Consider the following 17,673-nt stretch of genomic DNA (forward strand, 5'->3'; position numbering starts at 1 on the left):
CAATAATCCACAGTCATTTTCCGAGATCCATCTAACTTCTGAACAAGTTGATCAGATTAGTTAACACGCCTATTTAAAAGCACCCCTGTTTCTTTCAAGTTTTTTTAAGTTCTTATGAGAAGCGTTTTGGGGGTTTGTTTGTTTCCTTGTTTATTTTTTATACAATTTTGAAAAGTTACTTTCCGTTTAGTTACTACAAAATATGGGCTATATTTCCCGTGTTGCACGATACAGCCTTGAGCCTATCTTGCACCCGATAGTTTGTACCTCCCACTCCCCCACCCCTATATTGCCCCTCCCCCCACTGGTAACCACTAGTTTGTTCTCTTTATCTGTGAGCCTGCTTCCTTCTTTGTTATGTTCACTAGTTTGTTGTATTTTTTGATTCCACATATAAGTGATATCATACAGTATTTGTCTTTCTCTGTCGGACTTATTTCACTTAGCATCATGCCCTCCAAGTCCATCCATGTTGCTGTAGATGGCAAAACTTCATTCTCTTTTGAGGCTGACTAGTATTCCATTGTATATATAGTATATACTGCACCTTCTTTACCCATTCATCTGTTGATGGGTACTCAGTCTGTTTACCTATCTTGGCAATTGTAAATAATGCTTCTATGAATGTTGGGGTTCATGTGTCTTTTTGAATTAGTGTTTTGTTTTTGATGGTGGCATTAATCTGCAATCTGCACCACCACCGCCTCCTACAGGGAACATTATCACTTTGGGTTTACTACCTTTCTAGGGAGGGAAAGTTCCAGAACTTCTTCTTAACGCTTCCTGGGCCAGAGAACCAAAGTGGGAATTCTACCAGTTGTTATGTATGTCTATTCCAATTATACTTTTGGAAACTAGGGAAATAACAAACTTGGCCCACTGTGAGATGAACTTGAAATAAGACCCCATCTATCACCTGGAGGTTGTAAATCCCCACTTTGACTAGTGGAGCACAGTGACATGTTGGGTTCCCAGGATTTAGCATCAATTCATAGCCAGTATCTGAAATTCCTAAAAAGGCCTGAGTCTTTCCTTTTCTCCAGTGGACAGTCACTCTAGTACAGGGATTGGCAAGCCATGTCCTGTGTGTCAAGTCTGGCCCATGGCCTATCTTTGTATGGCCCATGAGCTAAAAATAGTTTTACATTTGTAAAGGGTTGTTTAAAACAATAGCATCTTTGCCGGTCCATATCCTGAGACCTGTTCCAGTACCGATTCTATATCAATCAGGACCTAGACAGAAAATAGGATCACAGAATTTTATCAGGAAAATTTAATGTAAAGAATGAATGGCTAGTAATGGAATGAACTGCTAAGAAGTGAAGAGAACTCTAACAGAAATAGCTGATCTATGGAGTTGAGGCAGGGTACTCAAGGAGTAAACTAATTTGAAAGAACCACTCCTCCTGCACCCCCCAGTGCTGTGGTTCAGACTTCATTGGAGAGGGTGTGGCTGGAGCCACTGAAGTTTGGTGAAGAGTTTGCTGAGGCCCCACAGGCTGAGGCTGGCAGAAAACAGCCCACAGCAGGACCAAACCAAGTCTCCAGGCATCTGCTCCCTGCGGCACCAGTGAACCTCGCTGGGAAACCCACACCCTCTGCAAGATGGAGACAATGATGGTGCCAGACACCGTTGTTGTGAGGATTCAGCAATTCAAAACATGTGAAAGGCTTAGAACGAATGGTGTTCCTCTAAGTGTGGGTAAGCCCTCCGTAAATGTTTGCTATCACTATTTTTGTCATCACCCTTATTACCACTCTCCCCAGGGGGAGGAAACTCAGCCTGCTGAAGGCCATGGCAGGACACTGGACTCCAAGCCCCAGCCCATCTGGTGTCAAAGACCATGTTCTTTTCACATGCACCAAGTAAGAAGCTCCTGGTCCAGTCTCAGTATTATATAGATAAATGGGGAATCTGAGGTCCAGAGAGTGGAAGGCACATGCCTGGAGTCACAGAGCGAGAGGGGCCCGATCCGGCCCAGGCCCCCCTCTCAGCCGTCTCTGGGCAGAATCCTGGAGACAACAGCAATCCCAGTCACCTGTGTGAATGTGACCCCACTCTGCTAACTTTCCCCTCCCCCTCCTCGTCTAATATTGATTTAACCTGTGGTTTTATGGTTAATCAGCTCGTAGTAAATCTCTGCTTTAATCTCCCACCGGGCCAGCCAGGCTGTCTTTTTATTAGGAAATAAATAGTGCAGGTACTTTGTGCCACACCGCGGCCAATACAGGGAGCTTGCTGGTGGGAGGAGAGGCCGTGGAGCCTGGAGGAGCCTTGAGGCCCTGTAGACAAAAATAGGTGTGAGAATGATTCCAAGACGATGGGTGTGTGGGCATGGTTTATGCAAGACGCAAAAGCTGAGATAAAATTGGCTTCTGCTCCAAAGCTCTAGGTAAGATTTTCAATGAAAGGATCAGCTGAGGGATAAGTCCCCACACTGCTGCTGCCATGCTGTGCCTTCTGAGTCCAGCCTGGCCCTCTCTGGGCCCCCGGGAACCCGAGGAGGGGGTTTGGGAACTGTCACTCAGGGGTAATCCACCCACTCGGCGTGGTGAGAGTGAGCCGACGAGGGCCAGCTCAGAAGGGAGCTCCCCCCACAGACCTCTGAGGAGCCCTGGGGTCAGCCCTGCCCCACCCAGCTTCCTGTCTCTCTGACGCTCTGAACAGAAAGAGCACTGGATAGGAAGTCGGAAGCCTGAGGCCTGGCAACCAAAAAAAAGCAGGAGGCTGCAAGTAAGAAAAGAGCTTAGGCATTCCCTGGTGGTGCAGTGGTTAAGAATCTGTCTGCCAAGGCAGGCGAGCCACAACTACTGAAGCCCGTGCGCCACAACTACTGAAGCCCACGTGCCTAGAGCCCGTGCTCCGCAACGAAGGATAGCCCCTGCTCGCTGCAACTAGAGAAAGTCCACGCACAGCAACGAAGACCCAACGCAGCCAATAATTAATTAATTAATATATATATATATATATTAACCATCAAAAAAAAAAAAAAAGAAAAGAAAAGAGTTTATTTAGAGTCTTAAGAACTGCAAATTTAGAGACAGAGATTGAGTTAAAACCGAAAGAATGTTCTGGGGAAGAGAGAGTCAAGGGCTTATTAAGGAAAATGCCACAAGGCTGTACTCTGACACAAGAAAAGAAATATTTGTCCTTAAGTGAGGGCTGTCACGAGTTGTTTTAGGGTAAGGGTCCCCTAATTTTCTTGAGTTTCTGGCAGATGTTCTGGATGCCTTCGTTAGGAGGATAAGTGGTCAAAAGGTCAGACTCCCTCCAGACTGAGCCGTGCATAGGTCACACTTCCTCAATGGTCTCCTGGCTTCATTTTAGAGAATTCTCTTAGCAATACTAAGTCCATTTTTATTTTTCTTTCGCAGGTCTCAGCCCAGCCTGTATGACGATTTGCTGCGAAACCTCGGACAAGGGTCTTCCTCTTTGGAGCCTGAGATACTGTGATTTATAAGAAATATATATTTAGCCTTCATGCACTGTTTCTGGCACAGAGCTCCTAAAACTCTTGGAATTTCCTAAGCTTTGAGAGCAATAAAGGTGCCTTTTGTTGTATGAAGGAGGTGACTTCTGGAAAGCACCTAGGTTAACCTCAGAATGAGGACTGGTTGCCAGGGGAACCAACCAGGCGACTGGAGGGTTAGAATTTTCAGTCCCTCCCCTCCCCCAGCCCCCACCAACCTCTAGGGAGGGGAAAGGGGCTAGACTTTCAGTTCAATCACCAATGGCCAATGATGTAATCCACCATTCCTATGTAATGAAGTCTCTTCCCACGCACCTTGCCCTGTGTATCTCTTCTATCTGCCCATTCCTGAGTTATATGTTTACAATAATCGGGTAATCTAGTGAATAAAATGTTTCTCTGGGTCCTGTGAGCTGCTCTAACAAATGAATTAAATCTGAGGGGGTCTTGGCTCCCATCTATAGGTGGTTGGTCAGAAGCACAAGTGACAACCTGGACTTGCAATTGGCATCTGAAGTGAGGTGGGCAGGGAGTCGTAAGCACGAACCCTTCACCTGTGGGATCTGATGCTATTTCCAAGGAGATAGTGTCGGAACTGAGTTAATTGCTTGGTGGTATGGAAAAAAGCACTCACATCGGATATCTCGTCTTTAAAACGAGGGACATGCTGGACCCCAGTGTTCTTTCCAGTGACCCAGCCGCTGGAAAGCCGCTGGGAGCCGCTGCAGGCTGGTCCACTCGATGGGAGGAAGGTGTGCGGACTGGACGGGGCCCCTCTGCCCGGCTACCTGCCGCCTCTTCTCTGTGCCCCTCCGCCTCCCTCCCTCATCCCTGGGGGCCCCATCTGGCACCATCCTCATCCCTGCTCCCCAGATGCAATGGGAACATTTCAGCAAGGCTCAGTAGGATGCAGAGAACTGAGTCTGTCCCTCCAGATGGTGATGTCCTCTCCTGCTCCAAGCCCTAAACTTAGACGTGTTAGAGATGAAAACCAGAAGCTCTAGCTGCTGCTTCCTGTAGCTGTCATCCCACAACCTGTGCTTCAGAAAGCGGTGCCACAGAAGAATTGGAAGCAGGGTCTGGAAGAGCTCTCTGCACTCCCACGGCAGCTTTACACACAACAGCCCAAACGCAGCCCGACTGGCCACTGGCCGGCGAATGGATGAGCAAAACGTGGTCTATCCCTATGGTGGAATATCATTCAGCCTTAAAAAGGAAGGAAAACCTGACACATGCTACAACACGGATGAACCTTGAGGACATTATGCTGAGAAAGATAAGCCAGTCGCAGAAAGACAAACGCTGTATGATTCCACTTAGATGAGATACTTCAAGTAGTCAAATCATAGAGACAGAAAGTAGAACGGGGTCGCCAGCGGCTGCGGGGAGGGAGGAATGGGGAGATGTCGTTTAATGGGGATGGAGTTTCAGTTTTACAAGACAGAGTTGTGGGGATGGATGGTGGTAAGGGGTGTACAACATGAAGAATGCATTTAATACCACTGAACTATACACTTAAAATGATTAATATGGTAAATTCTACATTCTGTGTATTTTGCAACAATAAAAAAATTCAAAGATAAAAAAACAGTGCCAAATAATAATAACAACAACTGTTGATTAGTGGGCATTTACCACCTAAGTACTGGGCACTCTTTAAGTAATTCACAAGCAGGAATTTATATACTGCTCCCAACAAGCCTGTGGAAAAGAAACCATTACCCCCATTTTACAGATGAGGAAACTGAGGCAGAAAGGAGCTAGGTAACTTGTCCAAGGTCATAGGGCTAGTAATGGCCAAGCCAGACCTGGACCAGACACTCTGGCTCTTGACTCCTCATGGCGACACATGTGATAGCCCTTATTAGCCCTGATCTGGGTTTTCTGTGCATTTGCCCGGTGAGACCCTAGAAGGAGGCTCAGGGGAAGCTGAGGGGAATCAGCTGTGGATTCCACAGGAGGACGAGGACTGTCCCCCATCAGCCACTTCCCCACAGACCCCAGAGCCACCCAGAGCATCCCTATGGAGAGTGAACCACACTCAGCCCGGCCTCTGGAGCCCCCAGTCCTGCGGCACGTGGAGCAGCAAGCACCTGGCACTGGGGAGTCTGATGACTGCTGGCTCATGCATGGGTGGGGAGCAGGTTCTGCATCAGGCGGTGCTGTACCAGGAGCAGCTTGAAGACTCCATGAGCCCTGAGAAGGAAAGTCACTGAGGGATTCAGAGATTTCCTGCTCTTAGTAAAGGGAGTGACCAGGGCTTCCAGGATAAGAGAAAGTTCCAGAGTTTGGTCACCTTCCAGGAGGCTGGAGGCAGCTCTGGCTGAGCCCAGGGAAGTCAGATGTCAATGCTTCATCTTGCCTCTTGTCCTCAGGAAGGTTACCAGCCCCGGAGCTGGTCACCACTGCCTTCAGGAAGTAACCACAGCAGGGACCGGCTTCCTTCCATGCGCTGGCCAGCACCTCCCTGCTTCCCACCCAGACCTTCCCAACGCGCTTTGCAGATTATCACCGTCTTAAAAAATCAAAAAGACAGAGTTTATTTCAGAGCTGTCACGGGACAGAAGGGAAAGAGGAAGGCCTGGGGTCAGGCAAGTCTAGGTCATTCTAGTGGAATGAACCTGTGACCTCAAACAATTCACATCCCACCTCTGAGCCTTCTTTTCTTTGGCTGCAAATGGGAACAAGGACCCGACCTCACTGGCCACGTGAGGATGAAACGCGATCACTGCCGGTGGGGGTTGATACACTCTTCCATCACCTCTTTGCTCTTGACGGAATGTCTTTTCGTGACCCGGGAAGGGAGGACGTACCAGCCAGTGAAAAGGAAGAAGAAAACATTTAAAATTAAAACCTTCAGCATGCCTGATCTTTGAAAACCAAACCTTTCCGCCAGGTTCAGGCGGGGACCCTCCTGCTGGGTCCTGGCTCTCTGCCCCCTTCTCCCCACACTCAGGGGTTCCAGCTTTGCTTCTGTGCCTGGACCGGAGCCAGATACCGGAGCGCTACCAGCCACTGAGCCGCTGCCCAGAGAAGGGCCAGGCGCCCAGGCAGCGGGAAGGAGCCGGGAGAGAGGCCAGAAGCCAGCGGGGAAGAGTGTGTGTGTGGCAGTGTGTGTGTGCCCGTGTGTGTGCGTGAGACAGAGACAGAAAGATGAAAGAGAGAGTGAGAGAGAAGACAGCACACAGAGACAGAGACAGAATGAGAAAGAGACAAAGAAGGAAAATTAACTGTGAATCCCTGTCTTTGCCTGGCACCCTCCCTCCTCCCCGACCCATTTTCTGCCCCATCGTCACTCCACCACCACCCTAACCGCCCCCCAGCTCTGGTAACTCAGCCCCCCTTCTGTAAGTAGGGGCGATCACAGCACCGCCCCTGCGGTCCCGTGAACCATCGCACGATGGGTGTTCAGTAAATGTGGCTCTTACATTGCCCCTCGTTCAGGGAAAGGTTTATCGGGTGGAATCTGGGCTGTGCTTCCGAGGGAAGCATCCAGAGGAAGCAGGACCCTTCGGATGCAGCCATCGCCTCACCCAGAAAGCCAGGGCTGCTTTCAGTTGTTTATTCCTGTAAACGTGTTGATGTTTCATTCATGAAATATGGTTTTCCCGAGGCCTCTTGAAATACAGAGGCTGGAGTGAAGAATTTAATGAGAACTCGGGGCTGTGCTCCCTGAACAGCACTAAGGACACCACTCCCAGGGAGCTGTGTCTGCTCTCAGAGCACGAGTCCTCATCCTAATTCTGCAGATTAAGTGGGGGGAAGGCTGGGGGACAACCTTCAGCTACAGGATGGAGCAGGGGTCATGGACCCATTGCACAGGGAGGCAGAGTGGAGTCACCTCAGCATACATAAACACACACAGTAGCTGGAATGGGGATGATAGTTCAGACTTTTCAAAGCACCTAGGAGGTGCACAACGAAGATTGACAGAATGAATGAAGGACATCCCATTTGCAGGTTTGACTTGGGTCCCAGAATGCCCCTGCGGATGGGGGAGGGCAACTGCCATTATCTCATCTTTCTTGACAAAGAAGCAAAGGGTCAGAAAGGTCAAGCTACCTGCCCAGGGGCACACAGCAGCAGCTGGTCCTCTTGGCTCCTGGGGAGGACTGAATCCACCTCTCCTTTGACAGACAGGGGAGCTCAGGCTGAAAGAGTGACAGTGGTGAGTGCAAGGGCAGCAGCAAGGGGAGTGCCAGGGCTGGTCAGGACTCATACCCAGAATTTCTCTGACCCAGCTCCCACCCAGAGGCTGTGATGGCCCTCGGCCCCGCCCCTCCCCGACCTCAGCCTTGGGAGCCAAATGTCTGGCGCTCACCAGGTCACTGGAGCTATGCACCCCATTCAGCTCTCTACAGCCTCCAGGGAGATGTTCCCCTGTGTCCTCCCTACCAGAAGGTCAGGGGAAAGGGGACCTCCCCATAGATGTTTTGCATCATCCCGGGAAGTGGGCTGTGGTTGCCAAGTCCAGTACTGAATTACCTCTCAGGGCACTGCCACCCGGCCTCATGACCGGGCCTTGCTTACACACCTCCTGTGATGGGACACTCACTCTCTAAGTCACCCACCGCAGGGAGGCAGCCCTGACTGTTAGAAAGCCTTTCCCTAGACTAACCTGAAAGCTGTCCCTGTAGGCTTACTCTTCCATCCCAGGCACAACTGCTGGGCCACCCAGTCTGAATCCCCTTTTCCCATGGCAACGCTCTAAATATTTGAAGGAATGATCATGGCGGTTCCTTCATTCATGAAATATTTACTGGAAGATGGCCATGGTGGCTTTTATCATCCATCCATTCATTCATTCATCCTACCCTGGGCTGGCTTCCAAGGATGCAGCTGTGACACAGCCACGGTCTCTGCCCCCAGCATAGTGGGCGAGGCAGGTGAATGGACCAGCAGTGACACAAAATGTCTAAGTGCTATGATGGGGGTGGTGAGGCAAATGGCTGTGGAGCCCAGAGAAGGCGCCTTTGGGAAGGGAGGTGGAGGTGAAGGGAGCAAGTTTCAAGCGGAGGGAGCAGGAAGTTCCGAAGTGGAGAGAGACTGCACAGCACGCTGGGGACTGAAAAGGAGAAGGGAGAAGGCCGGGGGGCAAGGGAGGGGCGGGGTGATCAGCACAGCACCGAAGCCATGCTGCCCACAGCACCCTGCACCCCTGCTCCCTACCTCAGTTACCCCCATGTCCTGGATGGTCCAAGAGGCCAGAGTCCACCTCACCTTGGTGTTCAGGTAAACATGAAACTCAAGGACACAGGAGCCAGGAGCAAAGTAGAGAAAAGGCCACGAGGGTCTCCCTAGTCTGGGCCCAGGGTAGGGACCCAGGCCAGGCAAGAGGACAGAGTGACCCACTTTGCTACCCCGGAGTAAGAGCCAGGCCCTGGCCAGGCTCCCCACGTGCAGCGTGGGGTCTGGACCTCACTACAGTCCAGCAGAGCGGAATCACTAACCCACCTGCCGAGGAATTCGGTGAGGCACGTTCATTCACATCCCACAATCCCATGGGGAGGGGCTTACTGGCCCTGCATGGGGGCTCCGTGACTCGTCCAGGCTCACACAGGTCTCTGGCCCCAGTGCTCAGCCTGTGCCCAGCCCCCTCTGGGGCGGTAAACAGGAGGCCAAGATGGGGGCGACAGGACAGCCCTGTCCAGGTAAAGGTCCCTGTGGTCAGACAGGAGGCAGCCTTGGCTCTGCCCTGGTCTCAGGCTCAGGCCCAGGCCCTGGTCAGGCCTGCCCAAGGCTTGATCTCTGGGGGCTGGGGTCACTGGGGTTAAGGTCTCTGCCCAGGGTCAGACAGACCCAGGTTAGAGTCCTGCCCCAGGGACTCAATGGCTGATCCTCTACTGCCTGTGGTCTCCAGGGTGCTGGGAGTTTGGTGGGAGGGGGGAGCGGGGGGTGGTGCTTGCTGTGGGATGGTTGATCCCTGGAGGCCTAGAGGGGTAGACGGGCTCTGGAGTCAGATGCACCATTTCACAACTTGGCTCTGACCCTGAGCAGCCACGTCCTGGGCAAGCCACGTAACCTCTTGAGCCTCAATGTCCTCATCTGTAAAATGGGGAGATAACAGTACCCCTCATAGGCTGGTTGTGAGGGGTCAGTTACCCACGGGACGGGCATTCAGCAGAGTCAGAGCCCCATCGATGTCAGATGTGATTCCCTGGCAGCCCTGAGGATGTCATCAACAGAGAAAGCCCTGGGGTGACAAATCTGGGAGTGAAGCTCTGACATTCACTCCCTTCCACACTATGTGATCCTCCCCATGGCTTTGACCCTTTATATGTAAAAGGAAGATTGTGACGCCCATTTCATAGGACTGTGGTGGGGATGAAATGGCAGTGTGAGAGCCCCTCCCCCACCCCATGCCTGGCACCAGGGAGGGCCCAGGGAATGAGGTTGCCCCCCCTGCCCATGGAGCTTGCCCCAGGCATTGCTGCTTGAGGGGCCTGGAGCTAGGCCAGTTTGGAAGGTATCTGGTGGGTTGGCTGGTTGATAATCCTATAAGCTGACACCCAGCTCACTACCTGTACCAGGTAGAGAGCAAAGTGCTTCGCACAGCTATTATCCCCCTGAACCCTCCTAATACAACTGCTGATGCCCCCATTTTACAGATGAGCAGGTCAGAGGTGAGCAGTGACTTGCCCAAGGCCCCACGTGGCAAATTGTGGAGCCCAATTAGAACCCAGCCAGCCTCCCCGAAGAGCCTGTTCTCTCAGCCACCCACCCTCCCCGCTAGCAGTAGCAGAGATGAACAACCAGAAGGTGACAGTCCTGTCTGTGATGATGGTGCCTGAGGGAACAGAACCCTCTACTTTCCCTGCAGGAGACCCCATGACTCAGCAGGAGGGGGCTCGCCATCTGGCCCCGCACACGGATTCACTGTCTAGGGCAGATCTGCCCGGGACACCGTCTCCCACTGTTTTATTTTATCTATTGAGCTGAGCAGGCCTGCAGAACAGAAGGTGGGCACAGCATTGCTAGCATCCCTACGAGACGGGATGGAGGAGGGACGGAGGAGGGATGCGCTCCGCAGTCAGCGCTGGATGTTGAGGACGCCCACCTGGTATCAACTGAAGAAAACATACAACGTGAGAGCTGTTAGTTTCAGTTTTATTCAGGGATCTTCCTGGGGACTACAGCCTGGGAGACGGCCTCTCAGAGAGCTCTGAGGAACCGCCCCAAAGAGGCAGGGGGAGAGGCCAGTATATATGTGATTTTAGCTAAGGAGTAAGTGCAATCCAGCATACATCTCGGTAGAAGGTCACTGCTAGTCACGAGGAACAGATATCTCAGCTAAGGATTTTAGTGCTTTTCTCAGTATGGGAAGATGCAAGAATCTGGGTTCATAAAAAATTCTTCCTGAAATGTATCTATCTAAGGGCCTGTCTTGACTATTTTTCCAAAGCACAGAGTACCTCATCCTGTTCTTTGTCTTGAATTCCGTTCAGGGTGTCCTGTAGGTCACTGACGGCAGTGGCTAATGAGTTGAGCCTTGTAGAACTGGGGGGCGGGTAATTTTGTTTTACACCAGGCCCCCTCCTTTGGTGACTTCCCCCGCCCCTTGGCAGCTCAGTGACCTTGTTCCTTCTCCCACTCATACTCTGCACCCAGGAACAAATCCACTCTCAGTGTGAATGTGGACAGAGGGGAGATGACCATTATTAGGGCTCACAGAGAGTTCTCCCACTTCATGGGAAGGGGCTTGTGGTGACAAAGAGACAAGCTTTGGGGTATATTGGTCTCAAGTCACTTAACCATTTGGGATCAGTTTTCTTGTCTACAAAATGGGATGATATGTATTGATAATTCTTGAAGCTAATTGAGGGATTCATGGGGATTTATTCCACTACTCCTTCCACTTTGTGTATGTTTGAAATTTTCCATAATAAAAAAGTATTTTAAAAATAGGATGATAAATCCCACCTTTGGAAGAGGAAGTAGGATAATACCACATGCAGAGAGCTCAGGGCTGGGCAAGCCTATAGCAAATGCTCAGTGAGTACCAGCTGTTACAGTTATCATTAAAATAAAAACCATCCAGTCCAAGCCCCTGTAACTGTATGGGGAGAGAAACTGAGGCCCAGAGAAAACAAGAGATGGGTTCCAGGTTCCAAAGTTGTGAACGGGGGCGGCCAGAAGGAAGACCCAGGTCCTCAAGGCCTGCATCCCTCACCCTGATATGTCTCAGCCCTGCTGGGGATTTCTGGGTGTCCTCAGAGAAGCCAGCAAACCTCCGGCTTCAAAGGGTAATTTTCAAAGAGAGGAAACACTCCCTGTCTCTGATATTAAACATAGAACCAGGTCAGTGCCCTAAAGGGGCCCCTGGATTGGGAAGAGGCTTTGGGGGAGGGAGCTCAGACACCCATTGAGCACCTACTGCATGCCAGGCATGGTGCCAGGCACTTAAGTCAGACAAGGCTGTGCTCAGATCCCAGCCCTGCTGCTGATTTGCTATGGCCTTGAGCAATTCCTTTACCACTCTGAGCCTCAGTTTTCTCATCTGTGATATGGGAAAATAAGAGCCACTCTCTGGGAGGGTGAGAGGAATAAATGTAATAATTTACATGGGGCACCTGGCACACAGTGGGAGCTCACACACTCTAGCTCTCTTCTCCTCAGCACTGACTAGACTGGTGACCTGGTTGACCCCTGCCCCCCTGGCTCCACCCCATCCTCTGCTGGAAACAGCCTCAGAGCTTTACACTCTTCCCCTGCACAGCAGCCCAGGGTCCAGAACACCACGTTTTCTCTGTCTGCTCCTTACAGACCAACAAAGGCTCATCCTGAGGGCCAGGCTGGGGGCACAGTGGGTGCGGAGGCAGGAAGGGGGAGGGGGGGTTGCTCTTTGAGAAACAGTCAGAGGAGGGGCCAGTAAGCATGACGGGGAACAAAGAAAATCTACCCTTCACTGATTCAAGACCGGATGATGGTGGTGAGGATGATGATGGTGATGGTGGTGAGGATGATGGTGAGGATGGTGAGGATGATGATGGCGGTGGTGAGGATGGTGATGGTGATGGTAGTGGTGATGGTGGTTGTGGTGAGGGTGATGGTGATGATGATGGTAGTGGCGCTGGTGAGGTGCTGATGGTGATGGTGGTGGTGGTGGTGGTTGTGGTGAGGGTGATGGTGATGATGGTAGTGGTGGTGGTGGTGGTGAGGTGATGATGGTGATGGTGGTGAGGATGATGGCAGTGGTGAGGTGCTGATGATGATGGTAGTGGTGATGGTGGTTGTGGTGAGGGTGATGGTGATGGTGGTGGTGGTGGTGGTGCGGAGGTGATGATGGTGATTCTTACGGTGCAGATAATAGTGAGGATGTGACTGTATCAGACAGTTATATGGCACCACTATGTGCCAGGCAGTGTTTTAAGTATTTTACATATATTAATGCATTTACTCTTTCCAACAACTCTAAAAAGTTGATATCAATATTATCCCCATTTTGTAGGTGAGAAAACTGAGACATAGAGAGGTTAAGTAACTTGCCCAAGGTCATGTAGTTGGTAAGTGACAGTATTGGGATTCAAACCAATCTGGCTCCAGAGTCTACATTTTTAACCACAGTGCTATGATAATAATGACAGTAAAACTATGGACACAAATAAAAAGAGCAGCCAAGCATTATTAAATGTTGAGGACGTGCCAGGAGCTGTTCCAAGCACTTTATATTATCTCATTTAATTTTCACTATATTCCTTTGAAGAAGGTAATAATTCCCCTCATTTTACTGATGGGAAACTGAGACTCAGAGTAATTGGTCCAATGGCTCTGTGATGAAGCTAGGATTTGAACTTGGCTCTGTCAGACTCCAGAGCCTGTTCTCTTCACAGCTTTAGATGGTACAGGATGCAGTCTGGAGTCTGGAGACTCAGGGTCAGGCTTGGCTCAGTTCCTCACTCACTGTGTGACCTTCGGCAAGCTGCTCACCCTCTCTGGTCCCTTCTAGTCCTCAGAGTGCATTCCACTCCATCCAGTGTGGCAGCTGCTGCCCTCCCCCGACAGCACCTGCCACCTGTGCCCCGCAGCCTGTCTCGGCACTGCCTCCAGGAAGCCTCCACGGCTCCTTCATAACCACCAGCGGCTCCTCCATCCAGCGTACACCTGTGGGCCTTAGGCCACTCCCGGGCAGCCTTTGAGTCCTGACTCCTCCTCTATTTGTTGTGCCCCTCAGGCACATTTTACTAATAAGGGAACCGAGGATCAGAGAGGCTGAGCGACTTGCCCAAGGTCACACAGGAAGTGGAAGAGGCAGGACTTGAGCTCTGATTCTCTGGCCCTGAGTCCAGTGCGTTTTCCACCGCATCTGGACAAGCTGACTCAGGAGCCCCCTGGGATTTGCAACATGTTCCTTCCCCAAGGATCAGCCAAGAGCTGCCTGCTGCCGAAAACTGATTTCTGCTGCCTCAGAACTTGAGGCCCTCAGGTCCCCGTGTTAATATTAGCAGCAAATATGAGGTGGAAGGAGCGAGCAAGTCAGACAGAGAGAGAGAAATTAAATGGCTCATTGAGAAACAGAGACAGAAATATCGAGCAGCCTTTATGAAACACAGACACCAGGTTCACAAACACATAAACACACACACATAAACACACACACATTCACATGGAAGGAAGGAGAGAAACACACACACAAGGTGAGAGATGGGATGTGTGGAAATGAGATAATAAAGAGACAGAGGAGGGAGAGAAAGAGGAAAAAGCAGACTCAGACAAGGAAGGAAAAACAAAGAATAAGAAGTAGCCACAAGAAGATTAAGATAGAAACATACAGAAACGGGTTGAAAGGTACAAAAGCCCACAACATATTTACAAAGACACAGTTACAGACACCCTCACATGAAGAGAGAATGTGAAACTCAGAAAGAAACAGAGGCTGGGCGCGAGAGAGACTTAGAGATGCACCGCCAGGCAGAGATGGACAGTCAGACAGACAGCCATATGGACAGACAGAGGCGAGTTACAATAGACACAGGCAGAGGGAAAGAGGACCGGGTCAGGGAGATAGAAAAGGCCATAGTGAGTGAGAAAGAAGAGAGAATGAGAAGAGGATAATAGAGAGAGAGAGTGATGGGGAGGTCATGAGAGAAGCTGGAGGGGAGGGAGCTGGAAGGAGGCAGGAGCCAGCAGCGCCCAGAGCATCAGATGCTCAGAGCTCACGCCTCTCCTCCACTGCCTGCAGCCCTCTTTCTTCCACCACCTCCTGACTCAGCTCACAGGAGCCTGAACTGTCAGCGGAGTGGAGACAGTCACCCTCCCAGATCCAGCCCTCCCAGACACGCTTGGCCTCCATCCAGGTGTTCTGGGCGCATCTGCATTGAGCAAGGCTTTCTCCTCCAGTCTTCACCCTTTTTTTTTTTTTTTTTTTTTGACTGCACCACATGGCATGTGAAATCCTAATTCCCTGACCAGGGATCAAACCAGTGCCCCTGCAATGGAAGCTCAGAGTCTTAACCACTGCACCGCCAAGAAAGTCCCTCCTGTCTTCACCTTGAACCAGACTCCCTGATAGAAGGACAGAGACCTGCCCAGAATTTGCACCCCAAGCCCTGGCCTCAGAGCTGCTTGGTTCTACTGCTGGTTTCTGAGTCACAAGGACTAGGGGTGGGTACAACCCGCATCCCCTCAGCAAACCTCTGCAGGCACCCACCATGGACAAGACACAGCCCCTGCCCCAGGGACCCCCAAGTGGGAGGCAGGCAGCCCCCCTCACTGCTGCATGACAATGGTGTCACCTGACCTCTCAAAGCCTCAACCTCCACCTCTGTGAAATGGGGATAATGGGGCTTCCCTCTCAGGTTGATGAGAAAATCAGAAGTGGATGCTGATGAAGCGCCTGACACAAAATCTGGCACAGAGCAGGTGCTCACTAAGCACTAACTTTCTCTCATTAAGAAAGTCTGAAAAATACAGCAATAAAGGCAGAAAGTGAAACATGGCCAATAAGGGTGAGGGGGTCCTGGGAAGGGAGAGGTAGGTCATTCTAACTGGGTCAGGAGAGGCGCTGATGACATTTGAACCAGACCTTGGAGTATTTAAAAGTGAGAGACAGGGGCTTCCCTGGTGGCGCAGTGGTTGAGAGTCCGCCTGCCGATGCAGGGGACGCGGGTTCGTGCCCCGGTCCGGGAGGATCCCACATGCCGCGGAGCGGCTGGGCCCGTGAGCCATAGCCGCTGGGCCTGCGCATCTGGAGCCTGTGCTCTGCAACAGGAGAGGCCACAAGAGTGAGAGGCCCGCGTACCGCAAAAAAATAAAAAAGTGAGAGACAGAGATGGGGGGATGGTGAGCGTTCACCTTCTCAGGAGGGTAGATGCTGATAAAATTCACTCTCCTGGCCACTTGGATAAGTTTGGACCTACATAGGTCGGGTAGGAGCAGAGAGCTGGATGGCTCTGCATGAGTAAGAGAGAAGAGCTTGGAGTTCCCAAAGGCCATCAATTAAGCGGGGTGGGAAAAGGAGCAGTGAAAGGAGGGGAATGCCACCATTGTCACAAGTCAGGTCACAGAGTATGAAATTGTCAGGGACTTAAGCCAATATTCCTAGAGCTGAAGAAGACAAAGGGACCCCAAGAAGCTAGCTTAGACGTTATGACTATATATAAATGCATATTTTCCTAGAGAAAAGATCCATAGTTTCTATCAGGTTCTCAAAGGGGTCTGTGTTAGTCAGGACAGGCCAGAATTATGCTTAGTAACAAACAACCCCAAAGCTCCCTGACTAGGAGTTTATCTCTTTGTCTGTCATGAACTACACTGTGGGGCAGGTGACTCTCCAGGGTCCTACATGGGTTGACTCAGCAATCCAGGCTGCTCTGAGCTTATACCTCAACTGTCTCAACATGCTGCCTCCATGATCTCCAACAAAGAAGAACGAGCTGGCCCACCTCCCAGGGGCCTCTTCCTGCTGCAGCCCACATGACACACATCACTTCCCCTCACTATTCCTTAGTCACAACTAGTCACATGGTGCACCTCACTGCAAGGGAAGCTGGGAAGACTTCCATGTGCCCAGGAAGGGGAGGAGAGCTGGGTATTGATGAGCACCAGTTATGTCAGGGACCCACCCCCCAAAAGTTAGGAGCATTAGCGCTAGAGGAGTGAGTCCCAAACTCTGATTTATAGACCACCTGACTCAGACAGTATCCTGAAAGCTTTGGGGAAATGCAGATCCCAGGCTATGATCTTAGAGAGTTCTGTGCTAAGGTCCAGGAATCTGTATTTTTAACAAGTTCACAGGCGAATGTACAGAAACAGTTTGGCAACCCCTGGAGTGGAAGGTCCTTTGATCACAGCTAGGGGTTGCCTCAGAGGTCATCCCAGGTTAGCATCTTAAACTGCCCCCAACTGGCTTGCTCTCCACTCTCTGTATCTTCATGCTGCTGGGGTGAAATTACAAAGCCCTCTGTCAAGGTTGATGCCTGCCATCACCCAGAATTCCAGAACCCAGGCCTGTGCTTCTCGTGCCAACGCTAAGATCGGGCCCATTTTGCTGATGTGATACCCCTTCCCCAGTAGATATTGTTCTCTGGTATTTTCCAGGACAAGTGGGCCTTTAAGACACAGGGTGCTCAAGAGTGCTCAAACACCTGCATCATGGTCAGTTCTCTCTTGGCCTCTGTTGTTTGATTCCTCCCAGAGAACAAGATCGGAAAGACAGTGCTAATCTAATTTGTCAGAATGAATAAAGATAAGATAGTAACCGAGGGTGATAAAGTGCTGGGAGCACATAATTCACATCCACAAAAGCTGGGCTCCTCCCATCCCGACAGCCTTCCGCACACCGGAGCTGATGAAGCTGGAATGATGACAGTTAATTATCTGCCGCTGCTGCTGAGGAAGGCCGGCTTCCCCCAGCCAGGCCGTGGGCGTGAGAGGGTTTACAAACGGGCAGATGAGATCAAGGGGAGGAAGGAAGGAGCAGAGGCTTGTGGACCCCTCTGGGGTCAGCATTATTGTGGGCGAGGAGGGCACTTGGAGAAGGTGTTCATTAGTTAGCGGTTCACCAATCAGCCCCCCGGGCTTGGAGTCCGGTGCTCCTGGAAGCTGTTTCCGGGGCTACCTGAAAGCAGGTTCATCACTGAGCCTAACGACCTGCTGGATCCAGAACATGGGCAGCGACACCCGTTGTGTTCACAGAGGGCATCACTAGTGCTCACGGGACATTCACCTCCCTGTGCACAAGGAGGCTTTTCATCGGTGCACGCAG

This window comes from Tursiops truncatus, chromosome 1 (genome assembly GCF_011762595.2).
Source record: "Tursiops truncatus isolate mTurTru1 chromosome 1, mTurTru1.mat.Y, whole genome shotgun sequence".
Classification (NCBI taxonomy): Eukaryota; Metazoa; Chordata; class Mammalia; order Artiodactyla; family Delphinidae; genus Tursiops; species Tursiops truncatus.